We start from the raw sequence: 6,042 nt of genomic DNA on the forward strand, positions 1-6,042 counted from the left end.
TACACAATAGGAGGGGTCAGCAGTTTAGGTCTTGCGCAAAAAAAATGATCCGCGGCAACAAAAAATATAGATTTAGGGAATTTATGGCCTGTTACATTGATGGCCTAAGTCATTAAGCATGGAACACTTTAAAAAAAGCACACATTCAAACTCTCACAAATCCTATAAGTCACCAAGGGGTTAAGAGAAAGAACATTTGTCAAATTAAGTGAAACCTGTGGTATTGATTTCTTCTAACCAAGGTAAATGAAAGATCATTAATTACAGGGGATTAATGGATAAATGAGGGCACGGCAGAGGCATTTCCTAGGGCGCTTTTAATGACCCACAGGGTAGATGAAAGGGTGCTTCTGTTCTCCACTTTATTTTGTTACCACTGGATAACAGCCAACATAGCACTGTCTCACTGTGTGGCCCTCTAATGTGCATTGTGTGGCTTGGCTCATGAGAGCAATCATAGGGAAGCATAGGGAGTCACAGAAGCACTGCAGAAACATTCAATTACGGTCAACGATGTAAAAATTACGTGGCGTCATGTGTAATTGCACCTCTCCACGGTCATGGCCATTTGTCCCGGACTAGTTGATTGCTGGGTCCTGTGGCAACGTGATTAGAGACTTAGAGTCTACAGAAAACCTTTGTGTCGCTTTTCTACCCAACACACTGAGGTCTGTGGCTTGTTACTCAGGCTTCCTGAGAGGAAACAGCTGTTCGCGTCTTCTGTCTTCACGAGGAAGATGGATGAGCACCTCAACATGTTTATTCTGTCACTTTGGGTTCCAGAAATAATTTTCCCTGCCCAGATGTTTTGAGAATTTATTCTTAATGATACTTAGAGTAACATCCCACTGGGCACACAATGGTTGAATCAATGTTGCTTCAACGTCGTTTGTCAAGCTATTGTGACGTGGAATCGATGTTGAAAACCCATTTGGATATTCAAAAAGTAAATCGACCAATACTGTTTTCATCTAATTTCAACCAGCGTTGTAAACATTGAAATGAGGGTAAAACTTAACAACTGAAATACATTGACTTAACCTGACTAAAAGATTCAAATCAAATCAAATTTTATTTGTCACATACACATGGTTAGCAGATGTTAATGCGAGTGTAGCGAAATGCTTGTGCTTCTAGTTCCGACAATGCAGTGATAACCAACAAGTAATCTAACTAACAATTCCAAAACTACTGTCTTATACACAGTGTAAGGGGATAAGGAATATGTACATAAGGATATATGAATGAGTGATGGTACAGAGCAGCATACAGTAGATGGTATGCAGACAAAGTAAACAAAGTATATACATATGAGATGAGTAGATGATATAGACAAATACATATGGGATGAAACAAAGTGAACATAGTTAAAGTGGCTAGTGATACATGTATTACATAAGGATGCAGTCGATGATGTAGAGTACAGTATATACGTATGCATATGAGATGAATAATGTAGGGTAAGTAACATTATATAAGGTAGCATTGTTTAAAGTGGCTAGTGATATATTTACATCATTTCCCATCAATTCACATTATTAAAGTGGCTGGAGTTGGGTCAGTGTCAATGACAGTGTGTTGGCAGCAGCCACTCAATGTTAGTGGTGGCTGTTTAACAGTCTGATGGCCTTGAGATAGAAGCTGTTTTTCAGTCTCTCGGTCCCAGCTTTGATGCACCTGTACTGACCTCGCCTTCTGGATGATAGCGGGGTGAACAGGCAGTGGTTCGGGTGGTTGATGTCCTTGATGATCTTTATGGCCTTCCTGTAACATCGGGTGGTGTAGGTGTCCTGGAGGGCAGGTAGTTTGCCCCCGGTGATGCGTTGTGCAGACCTCACTACCCTCTGGAGAGCCTTACGGTTGAGGGCGGAGCAGTTGCCGTACCAGGCGGTGATACAGCCCGACAGGATGCTCTCGATTGTGCCAACTATCATAAATTGTTACATCAGTTTAATTTCAACATAATCACCAGAACTATGTATACATTGAAATTGTGTAAAACAATTATACTAACAAACTTTAAAAGCTTTTCATCCTAAATTCAATATACAGTATATTGGTGGTTGGATAATGACGAATTTCGTATGTTTGAATAGACATATTTTAGTTGACCTTGTTTCAATGTCATAGTTTCAACGTCATGCCAACAACCTAAATAAAAAGAGGTATATTGAAATAAAATGTGAAGCCACAGTCCAACGATTCCTGGCTGAACAGTGACTCCTACTGGTAGGGGTAATGCACTGTTGTTTAGGTAGTCTATGCAATTTTTCTTAACTTTAAAAATGTATTTCACCTTTATTTAACCAGGTAGGCTAGTTGAGAACGAGTTCTCATTTGCCACTGCGACCTGGCCAAGATAAAGCATAGCAATTCGACACATACAACAACAGAGTTACACATGGAATAAACAAAACATAGTCAATAATACAGTAGAGCAAAAGAAAACAAAAAGTCTATATACAGTGAGTGCAAATGAGGTAAGATAAGGGAGTTAATAAGGAAATAAATAGGCCATGGTGGCGAAGTAATTACAATATTGCAATTAAACACTGGAATGGTAGGATGTGCAGAAGATGAATGTGCAAATAGAGATACTGGGGTGCAAAGGAGCAAGATAACTAAATCAATACTGTATGGGGATGAGGTAGGTAGATAGATGGAAGGAGAACTGGAAGGAAAGACGACTAAAGGAGGAATTGGCTTTGGGGGTGACCAGTGAGATATACCTGCTGGAGCGCGTGCTACGAGTGGGTGCTGCTATGGTGACCAGTGAGCTGAGATAAGGCCTAGTAGAGACTTGTAGATATCCTGTAGCCAGTGGGTTTGGCGACGAGTATGAAGCGAGGGCCAACCAACGAGAGCGTACAGGTCGCAATGGTGGGTAGTGTATGGGGCTTTGGTGACAAAATGGATGGCACTGTGATAGACTGCATCCAGTTTGTTGAGTAGAGTGTTGGAGGCTATTTTATAGATGACATCATCGAAGTCGAGTATCGGAAGGATGGTCAGTTTTACGAGGGTATGGTTGGCAGCATGAGTGATGTAGGAAGCCAATACTAGATTTAATTTTGGATTGGAGATGCTTAATGCGAGTCTGGAAGGAGTTTACAGTCTAACTAGACACCTAGGTATTTGTAGTTGTCCATGTATTCTAAGTCAGAGCCGTCCAGAGTAGTGATGCTGGTTGGGCGAGCAGGTGCGGGCAGTGATCGGTTGAATAGCATGCATTTTTAAAACTTGCATTTAGGAGCAGTTGGTGGCCAGGGAAGGAGAGTTGTATGGCATTGAAGCTCGTCTGGAGGTAAGTTAACACAGTGTCCAAAGAGGTGCCAGAAGTATACAGAATGGTGTCGTCTGTGTAGAGGTGTACCAGAGAATCACCAGCAGCAAAATCAACATCCTTGATGTATACAGAGGAGAGAGTCGGCCCGAGGATTGAACCCCCATAGAGACTGCCAGAGGTCTGGACAACAGGCCCTCCTGATTTGACACACTGAACTCTATCAGAGAAGTAGTTGGTAAACTAGGCGAGACAATCATTTGAGAAACCAAGGCTGTCGAGTCTGCCAATAAGAATGTGGTGATTGACAGAGTCGAAAGCCTTAGCCAGGTCGATGAATATGGCTGCACAGTAATGTCTCTCACCGATATTGGTTATTATGTCGTTTAGGACCTTGAGCGTGGCTGAGGTGCACCCATGACCAGCTCTGAAACCAGATTGCATATCGGAGAAGGTACGGTGGGATTCGAAATGGTCGGTAATCTGTTTGTTAATTTGGCTTTCGAAGACCTTAGAAAGACAGAGTAGGATAGATATAGGTCTGTAGCAGTTTGGGTCTAGACTGTCACCACTTTTAAAGAGGGGGATGACCGCGGCAGCTTTCCAATCTTTGGGGATCTCAGACGATACGAAAGAGAGGTTGAACAGGCTAGTAATTAGGGGTTGCAACAATTTCAGCAGATAATTTTAGAAAGAGAGGGTCCAGATTGTCTAGCCAGGCTGATTTGTAGGGGTCCAGATTTTGCAGCTCTTTCAGAACATCAGCTATCTGGATTTGGATAAAGGAGAAATGGTGGGTGCTTTGGCGGGTTGCTGTGGAGGGTGCTGGGCAGTTGACCGGGGTAGGGGTAGCCAAGTGGAAAGCATGGCCAGCCGTAGAGAAATGCTTATTGAAATTCTCAATTATAGTGGATTTATCAGTGGTGACAGTGCTTCCTAGCCTCAGAGCAGTGGGCAGCTGGGAGGAGGTGCTCTTATTCTCCATGAACTTTACAGTGTCCCAGAACTTTTTTGAGTTAGTACTACAGGATGCAAATTTATGTTTGGAAAAGCTAGCCTTAGGAAAGCTAACTGCCTGTGTATATTTGTTCCTAACTTCCCTGAAAAGTTGCATATCAAGGGGGCTATTCGATGCTAATGCAGAATGCCACAGGATGTTTTTGTGCTGGTCAACCGCTAACATTTTTGAATGGGGCATGCTTATTTAAGATGGTGAGGAAGGCACTTTTAAAGAATAGCCAGGCATCATCTACTGACGGGATGATGTCAATGTCATTCCAGGATACCCCAGCCAGGTCAATTAGAAAAGCCTGCTCGCAGAAGTGTTTTAGGGAGCGTTTGACAGTGATGAGTGGAGGTCGTTTGGTCGCAGACCCATTACGGATTCAGGCAATGAGGCAGTGATCGCTGAGATCTTGATTGAAAACAGCGTATTTGGAGGGCGAGTTAGTTAGGATGACATTATGAGGGTGCCCTTGTTTACGGATTTGGAGTTGTACCTGGTAGGTTCATTGATCATTTGTGTGAGATTGAGGGCATCAAGCTTGGATTGTAGGATGGCCGGGGTGTTAAGCATGTCCCCGTTTAGGTCACCTAGTAGCACGAGCTCAGAAGATAGATGGGGGACAATCAATTCACATATGGTATCGAGAGCACAGCTGGGGGCAGAAGGAGGTCTATAGCAAGCGGCAACAGTGAGAGACTTGTTTCTGGAAAGGTGAATTTTTAGAAGTAGAAGCTCGAATTGTTTGGGTACAGACTGATAGTACATACAACACTTGGAAGCCAGTGTTTGGGAAGCCAGTGTTGGGGAAGCTACTCTGAAAATATTTAACTGAAGTTACTTTGAGAAAGTAATTCACTACATCCAAACTACTTAGTGAAAAATGATCACACAAATGGCAAAAACGTTGGGGTCATATGTTAACAGAATGTACAATTTTGCCTATTAAAAACAAAAACAATGTTTCATGTGAGAAATAGGCAGGTCTGATGACAAAAAAAAGATTGCAAATTGAAAAGAATATGGCTGAAGTAGGCAAAGAAGTAGTGTGCAATTCCAGTAGTTAGCTGCTACATGGCAAAAATGTCATTAACTACTGAAAACATGACCTAGATTTGAATTGAGTTCAACTCCCACCAAGCTATTGAAAAAAATAGAGTTAAATACAAGTTGGTCTACATGTAGTTCACTAATCCCCAACACTGATGGAAGCTGATCAATGACTAAATGTGTTGACATGATAGCTCACATACACACACACACACACACACACACACACACACACACACACACACACACACACACACACACACACACACACACACACACACACACACACGCTGCTATGAGGCCCCTCTTTCAATGTCCCTGCAATCTCTTCCTTAGGCCTGGTAACCAAATGAATCTGCAACTGGGCATTTTGATGCATGGCCCTAAGCATCATGGGATGTTAATTGTTTATTTAACTCAAAAACCACACCTGTGTGGAAGCATCTGCTTTCAATATACTTTGTATCCCTCATCTACTCAAGTGTTTCCTTTATTTTGGCAGTTACCTGTATATTTAAATTAGGGTGAAAAATATGAATATTTCTTCGTGGAATTTTGAATGCAGTTAGTTTTCAATGCAATAGTTTTGAAGGGTATGTTGAAATTAAATGCATGTAAGAACCTGTTAGTCAAGTTGTCATTTAATTTAAGTTGAAGTTTTACCCTAATTTCAATGTTTACAACATTGGTTGAAATGAGATGAAAA

The sequence above is a fragment of the Oncorhynchus keta genome, chromosome 5 (genome assembly GCF_023373465.1).
Source record: "Oncorhynchus keta strain PuntledgeMale-10-30-2019 chromosome 5, Oket_V2, whole genome shotgun sequence".
Lineage (NCBI taxonomy): Eukaryota > Metazoa > Chordata > Actinopteri > Salmoniformes > Salmonidae > Oncorhynchus > Oncorhynchus keta.